The sequence below is a fragment of the Schistocerca piceifrons genome, chromosome 6 (assembly GCF_021461385.2).
Source record: "Schistocerca piceifrons isolate TAMUIC-IGC-003096 chromosome 6, iqSchPice1.1, whole genome shotgun sequence".
NCBI lineage: Eukaryota > Metazoa > Arthropoda > Insecta > Orthoptera > Acrididae > Schistocerca > Schistocerca piceifrons.
The window spans coordinates 142,576,263-142,596,684 of NC_060143.1; the positions used below are offsets into that span (position 1 = coordinate 142,576,263).

The 20,422-nt window shown below is 41.1% G+C and overlaps 1 protein-coding gene across 1 annotated transcript in view; it reads right to left on the reverse strand.

Annotated features, from left to right (window-relative positions):
* Window positions 1–20,422, reverse strand: part of LOC124802525 (exportin-2) — a 170,694-nt gene that overhangs the window by 51,830 nt on the left and 98,442 nt on the right. The gene's annotated exons all lie outside the window — the stretch shown is intronic.

The window sequence follows — 20,422 nt, forward strand, 5'->3', positions numbered from 1 at the left end:
CACACCCTACTTCCAGAAGCACACCATTTTCTCTAACAAAATACTTGGAATTTAAACTTATCAGTCAGGGTTTGTATATATATAAAATAAAAATAACTGGATATTCCATGTTCTTTATCATAACAGATGGCAATTGGCAGACAGGGGGAGGCATAGACGAGTGCTAGTTGATGCAGCCAAAAATACTCCTCTAGAATGTTGTCTAATGGACAAAAGTCTTTGGGGCAAGCCTTACCCCTCATAGCAGAATAGGTCTAACAGTTGCAAAGCTAATGGTCCTGCAGAAATGTATATAACTGTCATTAACAGTCCAGTTGCAGTAAAATCAGAGCCCTATAAGAAAAATAATAGAGCAAAGGAAGAGGCGACAGGTGAGACTGAGGAATGAGAGAGTGCATTCAGTTTCTGAATGTAACTTAATATCAGCTGACAGATGTGGGCAACCACATCAGTTTATCATCAACAAACCGTAATTGTACAACCACTTCAAGAATTTGGGTTCCTAGGAAAAGTCTGAATCCCGGCGCATCATGGTGTTATGACAAAAGTGAATGAACCAGATTTTGTAAGGGGAGAAATTAAAGACATGGTCTTGTACTCAAGAGAACACCCTTCAAATGGCTCCTTGGAGTGGTCACTCAGTGAGGGCCATAAGCTGGGAGCAGTAGCAAATGAAAAAGTCTTTTATATGTCAGGCAGGACAAACTGTAGGTCCCACTGAGTGTAGAAGTCGACACTAAAGATGGAGCACTGGGATATATTTTTCATCTAAACTGTGAGGAACTGAGGTGTATTCTGATTCTAGCCCAAAATGATCGGTAGGACTGGAGGTTGCAGATGAATATCAGCGGATCATCACTAAAGGCTCAGCTTGGAGTGCAGTCACAATAAAACAACAAAAACATCAGTGTTGTATTCTTTATGTAAGGTGAAGAAAATTGCAGTAAGATAGTGGTGTTAAGTAAAGAGTAATTGTGTTGCTGTTTCTAATCCGACCAGATGGTTGGTTGTGAAACACCACACTGGTAGGTGGAAAAAAAGTCCAACAAATTAAGGGCCAGCACAATTAACGGACCACCATCCTCTCAAGTAGCTTACATAGCACACAAATAAGGCAGATTGGTTGGTAAATTGCAATGGAAGTTGGGTCCTTTCCTGGTTTAACGATTGGGATAATGATAATATTTGGCCATTGTGAGGGGAATTCACCTCTGTCTAACAAATGATTAAAAACCCTGAGAAGGTAATTTTTCCGATTCACACTGAGGTGTTGGATCATTTGACTACAGATCACATCAGGATCTCATGGCCACTTGGTGGGATGAGTTGAGGACACAACACTCCATCTATGGTTGGTTATATGGCTCTGAACAGAGAACAGTAAAGGGCAGGAAGGTGTTCTCCATCCTCAGCTTATGTGCCTGGAAAGTGGAAGGGCAAGTGGCAATTGCTTATGCCACCACAAAGTGCGTCAGAAAACGCTCCACGAGGACAGATGGATCAGTAGAAATACCACTGTGAAACTGAAGCTGGCAATAGTTGTTGGTCATTGGTGGTCAAGTAAACCACAGAAATTGGCACACACCTAGGGGAGGGAGGGAGTATGCATTTCCATGCAGGAGAAATACCCGAGCTGCTGGCCCTGCTGGAATCACCAATCACCTTCGTCTTTGTTGACTTGTCTTTTGAACTTTTTGATGTTTTCGAGATCTACGAAGATCTGTCTGACATAAGGACAGGAACAGAAGAGTAGCAAACAGTGACAAGTAGAATCTTTAGACTGGAACACAGGAGATGAGTACAATTCTCCACCTGAGGATGGGGGATCAGTAGTCCCTAGTATTGTAAGAGAGGCCTCAGATTAAGGCAGTTCCATCTGATGAGAGCTGAATGTTGTCTGGATAGGCTGCAAGGTTATATCCCAGGACAGTGTGAGACTGGTCACCATAACAGGGTGGAGGAGTTCACCGCTTTTAGCACTGAAGTATTATAACTGAACAGGTCTCGCACAGGGTGAGGCAGAGTAAACAGTAATTTTGAAAAGTTTATACAAGATTATCAACCCATTTTTCCCAATTGTACTTTTACCACCTTAAATTACTTACAAAATCATTTAAGAAAATTAAGTGAATGTAACTAAATTTGAAAAATAACTCCAGTAAGATGACATCAGTTCAGGCATTCATCCAGGCTAACTTTGAAGTTATTCATCAAATTCCACAGCATCTCCAGCATGATGCAATTTGTACCGCCTCCTATTGGAACCATTCTTTTGATGCCTCAACTGTTCATGGTAAGTTACCTGATACACTTTACCCTTCAGGTAATATCACAAGAAAAAGTCACATGCTATTCCAGTGAGTGAGGAAGCCATGTGATATCCCCATTTAGAGAGATCATGTGATTTGGAAATAAAACATTAACAACATTCATGCTTACTTTTGACATTTGGGAGGCTGCTCCACCTTGATGAAAAAACGTCTCCTCATCAACTTTGCACTGAGGAAGTTTTGGAGTAAAATTGCTTTCCAGCATATCTGTGCATCTCTGTGAAATCAATGTCACAGTATTGTCTGGGTCACTGTTGAAAAAGTAGGGCCCCATGAACCCTGATAAGTGCATAGTGCAGTTCACAATAACTTTTGTGGACTGGAGAGGTTGCTGATGCTGTTTAGGATTCATATCACTCCGAAATCTTAAGTTCTGCTTGTCAAAGTAGATGGACAAATGGAAATGGATCTTGTCAATTATCCACACATTGTTTACAATAGGTGGTAGAAGGTAGGACTTGACGTCACAGTTGTAATCAATGATCTTCACCTTTTCTGGAAGCATGGTCCTCTTGGGAACACTTAAGAGTCAATGCTCCTGTGACAACTCTATTTGCCCTTTGACCCCTTATAGTATGGCTGACAAACTGTCTCCTTAAAATCCAGGTCGACATGCAGTCTTACATTCCAGGTTGATATGCAGTTCTTCACCTGATTGTAATACCAAGTACCAGTGAAAGATAATGCCTTGCATTTTGTTTTTAAGCTCCTATGGGGTGTAATGAAATGAATGTTACACACAGAAGTATACGAGATAAAGGCTCAAGACTGAGCAGAGTCCACACACTTGTTCAAGAAGGAGCCACTCCACAACTTATGAACTGCTGCTACACCTTGACATGCTCCTCGAAGAAGGTTCGGTCATTAGAAAGGATCTGCTTTTGTGCAAACTAGGTACTGCAGAGTATAAGATTCTCCACATCCATACCTGTGGCCCTCCTCCCATGGCATAGCCAATGGTCTTTGGTGGTGTACTTGCAAGCACTGTAGTGAGTCTTTTGATGTGAAAGACTGCAAGACTCTCACAAATGCAGACTTCAGTAAGTAAGTTGCTTCATGGCAGACTGCCTAGCCTGGTGTTACCCACTCTAGCTGGGTGGTTATCTCCATGGGTGCAGCCAGTCATGGCAAAAGACATTTGGGGTTGTGAGTATTGCCAGGAGTTCCAATGGGGATGGGTACTTATTCCTTGACATTCATGGACAATTTACAGCAGAGACCCCTGCAGTGAAATCCCTGCACTGTATGGGGGGCTAAAGCTGTGCAGCAATACTCTTACAATGGACTGGCTACCATGTTATATTTAGAATGTGGCAAGTAGTTTCCCCAGAACTGTGTTTCAGGATGAATGCCACTGGACAGATACTCATACCATACTGGCTGCCCTTCCCCGCACAGTTTTACTTTGGAGAAATTTGGAAAAGAATGTTGGTCAAAGTGGGTAGGGAGCAAAAGAAATTTTAAAAAAAGGTAAGAAGTAATGTAATAAATCATGAGAATAAAACAAGACAAGACCTAGGTGACAGACAGGTGGACAAAGATCAAACAAACATAATAGCAGGAGGGAGGGATGCTGTACAGGAAAGAAAGAAAAGGAAGTATACACCCACCCCATTGACTACCACACTTACACTGGTGGGAAGGTTTGTGTCTCAGTGATCCACTGAGCTATGCTGGTAGGGTCGCCAATGCCAGAATTGTCAGTTGGTGAGATTCCAGACAACATGTAGTTCACCTAGAGGGGCCCTTTCTTGGGAATAGTGGTGGCAACCACATGGGCCATTAACTAAGTCTGCAATTACTTCCACTTACTTGTACCAGTTCCCCCCCCCCCCCCTCCAAGGCCCCAACAGTATTAGTTTTTGAGGCCCGAGGGTGTCTTTCAGTTTCCTATTCTGTCTGCAGTAGTAGCAACAGTGTAGAAGATGGACCTCAGTACAGTGGAGCCAGTGGAATTCTAATTAAAACACAGGGTGGACTGAGCCCTTAAGTCCAGAACAACAATCGGTTTAAAGGAAGAAAATCTTGATCAAAAATTACTTTAACCTCCACGTTGGGGGTTGAGGCTTTGAGTCTGCTCCCCATCAATCAGAAAACATCAGTCTGCAAAAAGTCCAAGAGTAAAGCCTGGGACCCTATCAGAATTAAATGGAATCAATCTGGGAAATTAAAATGGTATATGAACTTGGGTACACAGAACACTCAGGGCATCACAACAACAAAAACAGAAGAATTCAAAGAAACCCACTGGAACAATGTACGTGTAATAGCACTAAAAGAAACAAAAGAAAGTTAAAGGAGTAAAGGAAATAGATGATTATGTTCATATTTACAGTGAAGTGAACAAACAGTGCTGGGCAAAAAAGGGGATATCCACTGCAGTACATAAAAAGTGGAAATGCTGCACTAAGAAATGGGATTGTGTTAACGAATATCAGGTGCGTGTGGATATGAAGCTAGAAGGATATGACGTAGTGGTCATTGCAGCACATGCACCCACAAATAATGCTACTGATGCTGAGAAGAATAATTTCTTTTATAATTTGTCAAACCTCCTAGATGGCATTAGCAACAGGAAGGAGCTGTATCTTTTAGGAGATTTTAATGGAATAGTAGGTAAGTAGGGTGCAAGCAAGATTGTAGGCAAATTTGGGGACAATACTGTGAATGATAATGGAGAGAGGCTGTTAGAAATGCGAAGACAGCACAGTCTTCAGATATCGAATTGCTTTTTTCAACACTAAGAGATCCATATATATACACCTGGATACAGCCTGCAAGAAAGTTATATTCTATAACTGATCATGTTATAGGGAAGGAAGTAATTGTATAAATGTGGAGGATTGCAGAGTCTACAGGGAAACAGAATGTGGTTCTGACCATTTCCTGCTTCAATGTGCACTTCGGTTCCCCTTTCAAAAAATTAGTGCTTACCAAAACAATTGTAATGAGAATGGAGAGAAACTGGACCAGCCACAGTATGAATGCTGCACTGAAAAATTGGAAAAAGAAGTGCAAAATATGGGATCAGGCTGCAGTCACAGCGGCTCTGATATCGGTGGATTCCGCCACCGACCAACATTGGCGAGAGTCGGCCGATCTTTATAAATCAGTATACCACTACGTGTGTGGTCACACTATAGCTGATCTCATCTCCCGAACGTACAGACTTCAGACGACATTCAGTGAAATTCAAACCATTTTGCTTTCTTTGGCCAAATAGACCAACGTTCTCACACACAAAATATGGAGCGTAAGAAACTGATAAGTTTCATCCAAGAAAGAGTGAGTTTGTGGCATCCTGAGGATGAAAGTATTATAAGCAGGTTATAGTTTGGAATCTACGGACTGAAATTGCACGTCTACCTCAAAAAATAATTTGTTCAAGTGAAAAGGGTGGCGTATCTTATATGCTTATAGCTACCGCACTGGATCTTTTTTGTGGTAAGTTGTCATTAGTTGTCTACAAATTATTATCACTGCTTATTGGCACTTTATGCCAGTAGGGTAGCAATTCTGGTGGTTTGCAAATGTGGTGTATGGTATATATTTCCAGTTTTAGGTTTTCAGGGTATTTTATGCTACACTTTGTGCTTGTCATTCACTCGTGCCATAAATGACAGTCATTGAAGGTTAATTGACGTACATCAGCACAACTTTAAATAAATTCACTCAAACATTGTTTATGACTTGCTTTCCAAGGTCACCACAAATTACCTTGAGTATTTAACGGAATGTTTCTCCCATCATCTCATATATTCCTAAAACTTGTCTGCTTATTCCAACAACTGAGTATAGTACGAGGGTTGCCCAGTAAATAATGCCCCATATTTTTTTTCTCCAGAAGTATTTATTCCACAACAATCAAATTTACATATGTGAAAGACTGATGTTTTGTCTACTTGCTTTATTTTTCCACATAATCTCCTTCAAGTTCGACGGCCTTTTTCCAGCGAGACACAAGAGCGTGTATTCCCTGCCGGTAAAAATCTGTACTCTGCCTACGGAGCCAGGTTGTCACTTCGTGAATCACTTCTTCGTCATCGGCAAAACGTCTTCCACGAATGAAATTCTTCATTGGCCCAAACAAGTGAAAGTCTGAAGGAGCCAAATCGGGGCTGTAGGGTGGATGGGGTAACACTATCCAACTCACTTTCGCGATGTGTTCACAAGTCCTCAAACTTGTGTGAGGACGAGCGTTATCATGCTGAATCAAAACATCCTGTGGGTTAACATGACGCCCAAGGCGCCGGAAGCGCTGCTTAAGTTTGTCTAATGTTTTGACATAAGCCTCTGTCGAGTCGTAATGCGTCGATCCCGTCGAATGAGAACATCAGCCCGCTGCAACATGTCAGGCGTGACAGCCGTGGGAGGCCTTCCCGACCGCGGCAAATCTCGGAGCTCCGCAGCACCGCCCTCTGATGCTTTCACCCTCTGTGCCCAGCGACCAACAGTACTCCTATCGACTGCAGATGTTCCGTAGACTTTGTACAAGCGTTTATGAATATTGTCCACGGTTTCTTCCACTGCTACGAGAAATTCAATCACTGCACGTTGTTTATGATGGATGTCACCTGCAGACGCCATTTTAGAACATTCCTACACCACCGCTCTCTGTCGGAGGAAATTGAAACTTTGCGTACACACGCGGGAAACTTCAAATAACTCGCACCTAAAGTGTCACATTTCTAATATTTTTTATTTCGGAGAAAAAAAATATGGGGCATTATTTACTGGGCAACCCTCGTACTAGCCACATTGTTTACGCAATAAGAGAGCTCATTCACATACATGTGGCACCTCTTTAATCCTTTGACTGCTGGTGACAAGTTTACTCGTCATGCTGCTTGCTGCTCCCTGGGTGATAATGACGAGTTTAGTTATGGGCACCAGTTTGAGTGCTGTTGATGGGTTGAGTCACATCCATGTGCAGGCTCCTGTGTGCTGATGATGAGTGCAGATGTGCCACTACCTGATTTGCACAGCGGACTTCCCACCCCATGCCTCAGCAGCCTTTCGCAGTTGTGACTGCTCGCTTGTCGTCTCAATCTCTGTCTGTTGTGAGCCTAGGCTTCACACTACAGTTTACTGTTCATCAGAATTTACTTCGGTGCTCCTCACATCCTGTATTTTACAAAGAAAATGGCAAGACATCGTGGATGCACTGAGGAAGAAATCATGGAGATTCTTACGAGGAGCGACAGTAAGGATGAACTACTTGATCTTGACAAAAGTGATAGCTCCCCCACAGAATCGGAAAGCTGTAGTCCTAAACCATCCATGTCAGCATGAGTGTCAGTGCACTCTCGTGTTTCAACAAGAGATGTTAGTTGTTCTGATCTGAAGACAGAAAATGACAGTGAAACCCCTACAAAGAAATCACACCCTAGCAATAAATTTGACTGGAAAGAAAATGATTTTTGACCAGTTAATCATACATTTGATGATACTCTATCAGGATATGTGTATCAAATAGGGAATGAGCCAAGTATTCTGTCAGTTTTCATGTTGTTCTTCACAGAAGAACTGATGAAATATAGAGCTGTCTAAATGAATTGGTTTTTTTTATTCACCAAGGAGAATACTCCAGAGACAGTGCATTCTTGAATATCAAAGTGGAAAGATACTAGATATGAAGAAATGTATTGTTTCAGAGCTGTTTGTGTTCTGATGCCTCACACGAAAAAACTGAAATTAGCAAATACTGGACTAGAAGTGTTGTTCTAAATACTCCAATTTTTAGAGAACTCATGTCAAGGGACCGCATTTTGTTTGTTATGAGAAAGTTGCATTTCAGTGACAACTCTGTCAATACTGAACAAGACAGATTATTCAAAATTAGGGACACTGTTGATAAAGTTTGTACAGATTTCCATTGTGCACATCAGAAACTCTGCATTTATGAAAGTTTGTTATTATAAAAAGGCAGAGAATTTATTCCATTGAAACAGAGTAGATTCAGAATAAAAACACTTGTGTTATGTGATTAAAAGACATAACCAGTCTTAAATTTCAGTGTTTATACAGGGACATCAACAGAAACTGAGTTCCACAATTTGGGGAAAAGTGGTGAGATAGTGGCTACACTAATAAAGCCCTATTTAGAATACAGACATACTATCTACCTCAGTACTTGGTACTCAAGCCCAAGCTTCTGTTCCTGGCTTCACAGTCATCGGACAAACACACGTGGTACTGTCCCTAGGAACAGATGCAATATGCCGAAACTTCAGAAGAAAGTGAAATGAGGAGATATTCAATTTATGTACACTAATACAATAATGTCAGATCCCTTAATCGGGCAGGTAGGTTAGAAAATTTAAAAAGGGAAATGGATAGGTTGAAGTTAGATATAGTGGGAATTAGTGAAGTTCGGTGGCAGGAGGAACAAGACTTCTGGTCAGGTGACTACATGGTTATAAACACAAAATCAAATAGGGGTAATGCAGGAGTAGGTTTAATAATGAATAGGAAAATAGGAATGCGGGTAAGCTACTACAAACAGCATAGTGAACGCATTATTGTGGCCAAGATAGATACGAAGCCCACACCTACTACAGTAGTACAAGTTTATATGCCAACTAGCTCTGCAGATGACGAAGAAATTGAAGAAATGTATGATGAAATAAAATAAATTATCCAGATTGTGAAGGGAAACGAAAATTTAATAGTCATGGGTGACTGGAATTCGAGTGTAGGAAAAGGGAGAGAAGGAAACATAGTAGGTGAATATGGATTGGGGGACAGAAATGAAAGAGGAAGCCGCCTGGTAGAATTTTGCACAGAGCACAACATAATCATAACTAACACTTGGTTTAAGAATCATGAAAGAAGGTTGTATACCTGGAAGAACCCTGGAGATACTAAAAGGTATCAGATAGATTATATAATGGTAAGACAGAGATTTAGGAACCAGGTTTTAAATTGTAAGACATTTCCAGGGGCAGATGTGGACTCTGACCACAATCTATTGGTTATGAACTGTAGATTAAAACTGAAGAAACTACAAAAAGGTGGGAATTTAAGGAGATGGGACCTGGATAAACTAAAAGAACCAGAGGTTGTACAGAGATTCAGGGAGAGCATAAGGGAGCAATTGACAGGAATGGGGGAAATAAATACAGTAGAAGAAGAATGGGTAGCTTTGAGGGATGAAGTAGTGAAGGCAGCAGAGGACCAAGTAGGTAAAAAGACGAGGGCTAGTAGAAATCCTTGGGTAACAGAAGAAATATTGAATTTAATTGATGAAAGGAGAAAATATAAAAATGCAGTAAGTGAAACAGGCAAAAAGGAATACAAACGTCTCAAAAATGTGATCGACAGGAAGTGCAAAATGGCTAAGCAGGGATGGCTAGAGGACAAATGTAAGGATGTAGAGGCCTATCTCACTAGGGGTAAGATAGATACCGCCTACAGGAAAATTAAAAGGACCTTTGGAGATAAGAGAACGACTTGTATGAATATCAAGAGCTCAGATGGAAACCCAGTTCTAAGCAAAGAAGGGAAAGCAGAAAGGTGGAAGGGGTATATAGAGGGTCTATACAAGGGCGATGTACTTGAGGACAATATTATGGAAATGGAAGAGGATGTAGATGAAGATGAAATGGGAGATACGATACTGCGTGAAGAGTTTGACAGAGCACTGAAAGACCTGAGTCGAAACAAGGCCCCCGGAGTAGACAATATTCCATTGGAACTACTGACGGCCGTGGGAGAGCCAGTCCTGACAAAACTCTACCATCTGGTGAGCAAGATGTATGAAACAGGCGAAATACCCTCAGACTTCAAGAAGAATATAATAATTCCAATCCCAAAGAAAGCAGGTGTTGACAGATGTGAAAATTACCGAACTATCAGCTTAATAAGTTACAGCTGCAAAATACTAACACGAATTCTTTACAGACGAATGGAAAAACTAGTAGAAGCCAACCTCGGGGAAGATCAGTTTGGATTCCGTAGAAACACTGGAACACGTGAGGCAATACTGACCTTACGACTTATCTTAGAAGAAAGATTAAGGAAAGGCAAACCTACGTTTCTAGCATTTGTAGACTTAGAGAAAGCTTTTGACAATGTTGACTGGAAGACTCTCTTTCAAATTCTAAAGGTGGCAGGGGTAAAATACAGGGAGCGAAAGGCTATTTACAATTTGTACAGAAACCAGATGGCAATTATAAGAGTCGAGGGACATGAAAGGGAAGCAGTGGTTGGGAAGGGAGTAAGACAGGGTTGTAGCCTCTCCCCGATGTTGTTCAATCTGTATATTGAGCAAGCAGTAAAGGAAACAAAAGAAAAATTCGGAGTAGGTATTAAAATTCATGGAGAAGAAATAAAAACTTTGAGGTTCGCCGATGGCATTGTAATTCTGTCAGAGACAGCAAAGGACTTGGAAGAGCAGTTGAATGGAATGGACAGTGTCTTGAAAGGAGGATATAAGATGAACATCAACAAAAGCAAAACAAGGATAATGGAATGTAGTCGAATTAAGTCGGGTGATGCTGAGGGAATTAGATTAGGAAATGAGGCACTTAAAGTAGTAAAGGAGTTTTGCTATTTGGGGAGCAAAATAACTGATGATGGTAGAAGTAGAGAGGATATAAAATGTAGACTGGCAATGGCAAGGAAAGCGTTTCTGAAGAAGAGAAATTTGTTAACATCCAGTATTGATTTAAGTGTCAGGAAGTCATTTCTGAAAGTATTCGTATGGAGTGTAGCCATGTATGGAAGTGAAACATGGACGATAAATAGTTTGGACAAGAAGAGAATAGAAGCTTTCGAAATGTGGTGCTACAGAAGAATGCTGAAGATTAGATGGGTAGATCACATAACTAATGAGGAAGTATTGAATAGGATTGGGGAGAAGAGAAGTATGTGGCACAACTTGACCAGAAGAAGGGATCGGTTGGTAGGACATGTTCTGAGGCATCAAGGGATCACCAATTTAGTATTGGAGGGTAGCGTGGAGGGTAAAAATCGTAGAGGGAGACCAAGAGATGAATACACTAGGCAGATTCAGAAGGATGTAGGCTGCAGTAGGTACTGAGAGATGAAAAAGCTTGCACAGGATAGAGTAGCATGGAGAGCTGCATCAAACCAGTCAGGACTGAAGACAACAACAAAACAATACAATAATTGATATAAAGTGGTGTGACAAAAGGAAAGTGCGGATGTTGACCACATGTACCAGCGCAGCAATGGTAGACATGGGGAAGACTGACAGGAATACTAGAGAGAAAATTAAGAAACCACAAAGCATTGTAAATTATAACTTGAGTATGGGAGCAGTTGACCATTCTGATATGCTGCTTAGCTCTGTACATTGCACATGAAAAACAATTGTCTGTGTGTTTTAAACACTCAGGTCGTAAAACGTCAACAGCAGGATTTCATCAGTCACTGGTATTGGAACGTGCAGAAACATATGCATTAGAGCACAGAGAAGCTGGCAGGGGAAGATGTTCTGATGGTAATCCTCTAAGGTTTATGGGTAGGCATTTTCCAAACATTATAACAAGTGAGCATTCCAAGAGAAGTACGCTAACACATAAATTCATTGTTTGCTGGAAACTGAAGGTGCATTGAGAAAGCACTTACGAATGTGAAACTTGCAAGGTACCCTTGCGTGTCATACCATGTTTTGAAAATTACCACACGAAAACGAATTACTAATCGCAGCACAGAACAAATACAATAATATCAGGAAAAACTTCAAAAATGAAACAATTATAAAAAAGCAAGAAACAAAATAAAAATATATTTTTAACTTGGCCAGTGCTTGTCCAATGCCCAGATCAAAAAGAGGATGGAATATATATTCACAAAGTGTAACAAGAACTACTAAATTTACAGTTCATAACTTTCAATCTTCTTTATAAGTGAATTTAACGTAAAAAAGAGAGAGAGAGAGAGAGAGAGAGAGAGAGAGAGAGAGAGAGAGAGAGATTTCACAGCTTTCAACAGTCATTTCCAGCGATTCCAAATTATAATAGCACTGATTATCATCTGCAAAGGATGGCTGCATCTGTGCTTGGAAGGAACACTTTACACAATGTACCTATTACAGGTACAGTATCTGACAGCAGATGGCTGAGCACCCAGTTTGTTGTATTCTCAGAAACAAATAGTAGGCCAAGTGAAATTTCCAAACAAGTTTCTAAACAAATTATACAGTTATCTGTAATCTATGGCTTATTTTACTTGTTCTTGCATCAGTACAGTGAGGAACCAACAGAGAAATGCAGATGTTGTAAACAAGCATGCAAGAAAGAACAGTAAACTATTGAGGTAAATCTAATGAACCCTGTAGATTTCGGCACAAGCTACAAAAATCGTGTGAAAAAACTACAAGCAAGATATTATTCTCAGCGACGGAAAATAATTTTAACAATTCAGTTTGATTCTGCAGTAATTCATCTGTAGAGAAACTACGTAGTGTGAGCATTTATTCTGTATCAGCTGTGAGAGGTCACAGTGCTTCACCTGGAGTCGTCGTAGTCACTCCAGAAATATTCAGCACAGATCGGGTGAGGCAGCGCGGGTTGCTCCAGAACAGGCACTTAGCGCAGGTAGCTGGACTACGCCGCAGGCCGCAGTGCCTCAATGTGCCAAGCAGATGGAGCGCCTCTAGCAGTCAAAGGGTTAATAACAGAAGTCACTATTCAAGCACAGAAGTGGGGTGGTATCCACCGCACCGTAAGGGGTTAAAATCTAACCTACTTCATACATGGAATAGATTCTCACCTAACGTAACCTTCTTGACCCTGCCAAAAACTGACAAAGCAGATCAGACACACTATGACCACGCTGTCAGCTGATGTTATTGAGTGACCTCTGGTGACAGTGTCTGACAACCATTGTTGGTGCCACTGTGAAGGCAGCCTTAGAGTAGGTGATGACATCCTGTTCTTCCTAAATTTTGCCGACAATCAGGTCATCTCTGCTGGGCAAGAAGAGAATGTGTCTTACACGTCAAAAAATCTTAAAGAAGAATATGAGTAATGGGGCATGAAAATTAACTTCATAAAGATTGAATATTTGGTCCGAGGTATAGGAAGGGATCCTGTTTATGGTTGATGGATCTATAGTAAAATGTAGCTATTCATATAAATATTTGGGGACAATCATTTTGGATAAAGGCAGAAGCAATGAAGAAATCACGACCATAACAGGAAAGGGAAAGGTGGCATTTAAGCAGTTACCTCCATTACTTGGAATAAAACGACATCAAAATTTTGAAAACGGGTATACATGAAACTGTAGCTGAATGTATTCCTTTGTATGGTGCTGAACTGTGGGAAGTCTCCAGGGTTGATGAGAAGAAATTACAGGTAATGGCAATTGAGTTTTGGAGATGAAGTTGTACAGTAACAAGAAGAGACAAAATAAGAAATGAAGTGCTATGAGAACAGATGGGAGCTACAAAAGATATTGTAGACACAACTGAAAATAAACGGCTAACATGGTATGGACATCTTAGAAGAATTCCAGAGTAAAGATAGCCCTTTAAAATATGGCACTGGAGAACTCCACAACACAGAAAAAGAGCAAGACCCTGGCTACACTGGAACGATGGAGTGAGGTATGTAACAGGACATGGGGATGCAAGAAGAGAACTGGTAGGATGGAAGAAGATGGAAACATGGATGAGAGAGATGCTGCATGGTGTAGAAAACTTGCAGAAAGAGGAGGAGAAAGGGTACTGCAGTGGTTCGTTATTCCGTGCTCATCACGTACCCATGAAAGATTTTTGCCCCTTGAGTGCTGGAGGTGGCAAGAGGTGGCACAGACAGGATGGGGTGAGAAGGGGAAGAAGGGAACAGTAGCATGGGAAAAGACACACCGCAGTGACTTCGTGCCCACAATTGCTGTGTACATGTTCACAAAAGAGTTGTGAGCCACCAGAGGGAGAATTTGGTTAGGGATCAATATTTGTGAATAAGTGTTTCTGAAATGCTGGTCTTCTGTAGCAAAATTCTCTCCAGAAAACTCTCTCTGTCTGTGTGTGTGTGTGTGTGGGGGGGGGGGGGGGGGGGGAGGGGGGGGGGGACAACTTGCAACATGAAAACATGAATCATAATCTATACACACAATAGTGACAAACCACTTAACCTTTTCATGTGGTAGCTATACACTAGAGTATGTTTGCTTTTTTGATCCTGTATGCTTCCTTGGCCTGAACATGCATGTACATTTCTTCATTAATATTCCATTAACCATGTGCTACTGATATCGCAGGTTAAAGTGCACAGATGAAAACTAGTAATGAAATCAACTGATAGTTTTCCCTTGGACAGCTCCACAAGCATAATCTTTAGAGTACATACAGCATGACTTCAAAGAATTACTGTTCCAGTACTACTACTCAGCATAGTAGCAGCTCTTTGACAGTTCCTTGCAAATGAAAGAGGAATACATGGGGTCAATAAGTAAGCTTGATGCCTGCATGAACAAACTTACAAATAAAGATAACGTGCTTTATACTGTAGTAAGTGTTCTGTGTGTCTCTCTTTCAGACTTCCTGGCCTGTGGTTCAAAGCAGACTTTCCAACAGTATTAAAATATGCAGTTCTCACTGTGCATTACCTTATAGACAGAAAATTCAGACAACTGTGATTCTGAGAGGCTTAAGACGCTATTTCACAAATACGAGGTGACATTTTATATACTCCGTTGGCTATAAACACTACACTACTCCTAAAAATGCCATTTGAATGAAAATTTGTTAATGCTAGAAAAACAGCATGGACAGGGTGTAAGATGAAGTCATCTGAACCGACCCTGTTGTACATAAAAAAGGCATGCATTAATCACTTGGCACAACTTTTAATAAAACAATACCATGACAATAGTGTGCAATGGTAGACTCCTCACTACTGAAATGAGAAGAAGGAGAAGGATTACATCAAGGAAAAGATTTCATTTTTATTGGGTACATGGTCATTTTTTGTAAAAACCAACTGCAAATAGTTTCTGGATTATATGTATTAATGACAACCGGTTTGGTGCTAAGCTGCGCTTCTTCCCCCTCTTCCTAGAGATAATTTTCACAGCAGTTGAACCTGAATGTCAGATTGTCCAGCAAATAATATATGAATAAATATCAGGTAGGTTATATCACAATATGTGGACTGCCAGAAAATGAGGAATCCTCTCCAAGGTAAATGAGGTATTGCAGCCCCAGGAGAGAAAACATCAATGTCTTAACATTGCAAGTATTGACAAGTATGACACTACTGCAGTACACACTATGGAATACTAATGATCTCAGAGAAGAAATGTTGGAGGAAGCAACACTCAAACAATGAATCTTGCTACCAGTCCTAACAGTTTCTCTAGAGCAGGTGGGGGGAGGGGGGGGGGGGGGGGGGGGGATGTGAAGCAGGAATCAACTGATCGAAATTGAAGTAATAATGAGGCCTAGGTAAGAAGTTCTTACCCTGTCAGTGAAAGGCTGTTTATAGGCCAATGAAGCATTTATTTTTCAGCATAGTAGCCTCTAACTCACTGAACTTTGCCCAATGATTATATTCTATCCCTGAAGAACAACTGCGGAAGAACCATAAAGTATTTAGCTACAACTGCTACAACCTGATATTTAAAGACATATTTCTGTTATAAATAATTGTAGGTGACAATCAATATTGTGAAGAATGTGAATTTCTTAACAATTCATACCTCAAATTCTCTACTGTTCATATTGTCAACATTACTTTATTGCCCCAAAGAAAAATGTGCTTATTTCCCCCATACATTTTCAATCTATTTGAAGCAAAATACTTGTGTTTGCGTCAGCTGCATGGTAATTAACAAGAGGAATCCCTTTCACATCCTTGAACATTTGGTACAACTCTCCTGGCAGATGAAGTTGATTTATTGCAATCAATGCAATGCTAAGTCTCATCTACAGTAAGAAACCAGTCTACTTTCACTTTTCTCAAATGGCCAAATATTAATGCAAAATCTGTTTTGCATTTACTTTTAGTCCACATTAAACCAATGTAGTGCACATACTGCACATCTTTTAATTCTTCAGGTACAAAATATAGTACTCTCTTACAATATCCCTGTGGTCTCAGAAATTTCATACAACTTTTAACAGGTAAATCATCAAATTATTTAACACTTTCTTGGCATTTTATCTGTAGTTTAATTAAGGAATGCTATCACATGGACCACCATCAAGAGAAATACAGCCACTCTCCAATGCAGCAGACAGTTGAAAAACAGTGTGAACAACACTATTCTGCAGATGCAATTTGTACCAATACAAAAAAATTAAAAGTTTCATTGCTATAAGTGTTATCTCAGAGCCAAGCTAAGTGCTTGGCATCTTGGCATTTTTATGTCCCTACTATTCCCAGGGAACAACCACCAACAGCAAAAGAACATTGTACTAAATCCTACGCAATATATCATAATAAAGGAGGAAAGAAGCACTACCCCCCCCCGGTTCTTCCTGTTCCACACACACCCCATTCTGCATGTTTTTATTCCTAAACATTATCAACTTCATGGAAAAATGAAGAACAATGATCAGGGTACTTCATTCTCCCTCTAAAAAAAAAGAGCTAAGACTTGTGACAAGTCATGGTATCTTCAGAATGCATTAACCCCAAAACAATAAAGAGCTAAATGATTGGATGTTAATGAGTTACCATCAGAAAATGTTGATATGACAAAAGTTGAAACAATATACAGGCATCTTCAGCCCATAAGATATGACCAAAAATTCCCCTGTATTGCTAATAACACGATGAAAAGAGTACACAGAATATCACAAAAAAAGGGATGTAGGAAGAGGAAGAGGGCAGGAACTTGGAGGCAGGGAAAGGGGGAAGGGAAGGAAAGAAGGTGAAGGTGAAGGTCAAGGTGAAGAGGGAGAGAGAGAAAGGGAACATGTTCGGCAACTGGATGATCAAGACTGCAATTTGCCACAGTTTGGTAGTGACCATTCAGGCAAGCAGACAATTATTTGTCATGCCCAAGTAGAATGTTGTACAGGAATTGCATCATGGCTGATATACAACATGGCTACTTTTACTTGTGGTCCTGCCTTTTATTGGAGTTCGACATCTAGGTAGGAGGCTCAATGAGTTGAAAAGGACCAGGTGAAGCAGATTTGGGAACAGGTGTTGAGGTTATGGTGGAAAGAGTGAAGATGGTCCCAGCAATGAATCCAGATAACGAAAATATTCTCAATGAATATGAACAACACAAAAGGTTTAAGGTGCTGACTGTAAAGGAAGTATTCCTCCCATATGTAAGTTGACACAAGATGGTGTCACGTGAGTACACATGGCAGTACCATGCATTTGTTCATACATTTGATCTTCGGAAACAAAATAATTGTGGGTCAGGATGTAGATGGCTAGGAGGATTAGGGAAGAGGTGTAGTGAGTTTGGTATCCAGAGGACATTGGAAAAGGTAGTATTACAAGGCCACAATGTCATGGACAGGGGGGATGTTTGTGTTCAAGCACATTGCATCCGCAGTGACTGACAACTGTGGAGAAGTGGTGTGAGAAGTGTTGAGTGTCTTGAATGTAGGATGGGAGGTTAAGGACAATAGTTTGAAGGTGTTGATCAGCAAAAGCAGAGGTTCCTTCTGTGGGAGAATTGTAACCAGCCACAAAGGGACAACCAGTCAGGAGGTCTGTGAGGATGGGTTTGTGACGTTTGTGGAGCACGCAGGTAAAAGATAGGAGTGCAATGGTTGTTGGTGTGAGGAGGCAGCCTAGCCACCTCAAAAGCTGATATCTTAATCTATCTGCCTCCTCACAACAGCAACCTCCTCCCTACGGCTCCTACCTTTTACCTACTCCGAAACTCCACAAAACCAACCCCACAGGTCTCCCTACTGTCATTCCACTGTGGCCAGGTACAGTACTCTCATGGAATGAGCCTCTGCCTTTGCTGACCAACAGCTCCAAACTATTGCCTGTGATCTCCCATCTTACATTCAAGACATTTCTCACTTCTTTCACCACATCTTCACAGTTCCGGTCTCATTATGGCCAGACTCCTTGTCGGTCACCAACATCTCCCAACGCCCTGATACCATACCCAGTACCTCTTTCCTAATCCTCCAAGACAACACCGAAAATTATTTCATTTTCAAAGGCCAAGTGTACAGACAAATCAATATGTCTCTTCCTTACAGCCTCACAATCCGTGGCTACTGTATTTAGAGTGGAAAGCAGGAGTCGTCGAAATATACTGATAACCTTATCAGAGGCTTTTACCGATAGGTAATATCCTATCCAGCTCATCCATAAACAAATCTCCCATGCCACCTGCTCCTCTGACACCATTAAAACTCTTAACCATCCACCAACCAGCACTCCTATGTTCACTCAGTATTACACTAGCCTTGAAAAGCTCAACCACATTGTCCACCAGATCTTCGATTACCTCTTGTCCTGTCCTTAAATGAGGAAAATCCTACCCACATCCCCCAAAAGTAGTGTACTGCTGCCCACCCAACCTACAAAATATCAATGTCCACCTCTATCCCAATCATACTCTCAATCCTTGTGGTCGGCCCACGTACAATATATGCCCCATGCATTCACCTATCACCTCTCACCACAGTCCAGTCACAGGCATTTTCTACCCATGTTATACACTAGCCATGCTGCAGTTACTGTTCAGAAGTCCACATGAGCATGACAAGTAACCAAGTGGCTACTTGCATGAATGGCCACCTCCAAACTGTGGCAAACGGCAAACTTGATGATCCAGTCGCTTGCAACAAGCTGCACACCATAACACAAATGACTTCAATAGCTGCTTCACTATATGGGCCATTTGGGTACTCCCTTCCAGCACATGTTTCTCTGAACTACACAGATGGGAATTCTCTCTCCAACACATCCTGCTTTCTCACAATCGCTCTAACTTAAATATCTGCTATCCTGTTCCCACTGCCTCACCTTGCTTTTTCCCTTCTCTCTTCTGTCCACACCACTCGTTCTGCATCCAGATCACGTACTGCCTACTCCCACCGCTCCTCTTACCCCCCTCCTCCATGTGGGCATTTTCCCCGTCCCTCCCCACTCTCTTCCCCCTTTTAACCTATCACTTTTTTCTTTCCCCTCCCTCTCTCCCTCTATCTTCACATTTCTCTCTTTTTCACCCTCCTATTTTACCCTCCCCCCTCTCCTTCCTATATCTGTTTTCGTCATGTTGTGTAACCACGAAGTCATCTGTCAAAAGAGACACTTCTTTCCTGCTGCCCCCTCCCTGCATCCTTCCCCATCGCCTCCCCATCTCCATCAGCTCAGGCAACTGCTTTCAATAACTGAGTATCAATAATATGTCTTGCCGTGGCCACAGGTGCGTACATTTGGGTGCCTGTGCGATTGTACGTATGAATGTGTGTACTATTGCTAGAAAAAGAGCTAGTTGCTTCAACGCTAATGTGGTATCACCTTCTCTAGTTCCATGACTGAGGAAACACTTGAAAATTGATCGTTTTAATGTCACTAATAACATACAATGAAATGGCACATGCTAGATAAAATGAAATACCTTCCACTTATTTTCAAATAGCTTTCTATAGTTGTGTGCATAATGTAATCAATAACTCATTGTTAGAGTGGACTGACTAGGGGACCACACCCACTCATCACCAATTTTGGCCAAATCTGTTGTATATGCACGGCTTGCCCACAACTGAACCAGACAGAAGTGGGAGCTCCAGGCGGCCAAATGTTTGGAAAAAGTAGCATTTTTGGCCTGGTTTGGGCGAGGTATGAGCGATCTATTTTACTGTAGTTTATAGCCAATGGTTGGCACAACAGAAAGGCTACTGACCTTCAACCTAGTCACAGGGTCAAGCCCCTACAAGGAAACTTTTTTTCAGATTTATCCTCAATTTTTACATTACTTTCACTGAAAATAAATCACAACAATACCAAATATATTTTACTTATTAACATTTTAATAAAAGTCATGAATAGGAAAGACAAATGAAAATTTGGGATTGCAAATAAAATTTCCATACTTTTTTTCTGAACACTGTCATCTGGAGTTTCCATTTCTGTCAACTTCTTTTTGTGGCCAAGCTCTACATATACCAAAAGTGTGAATTA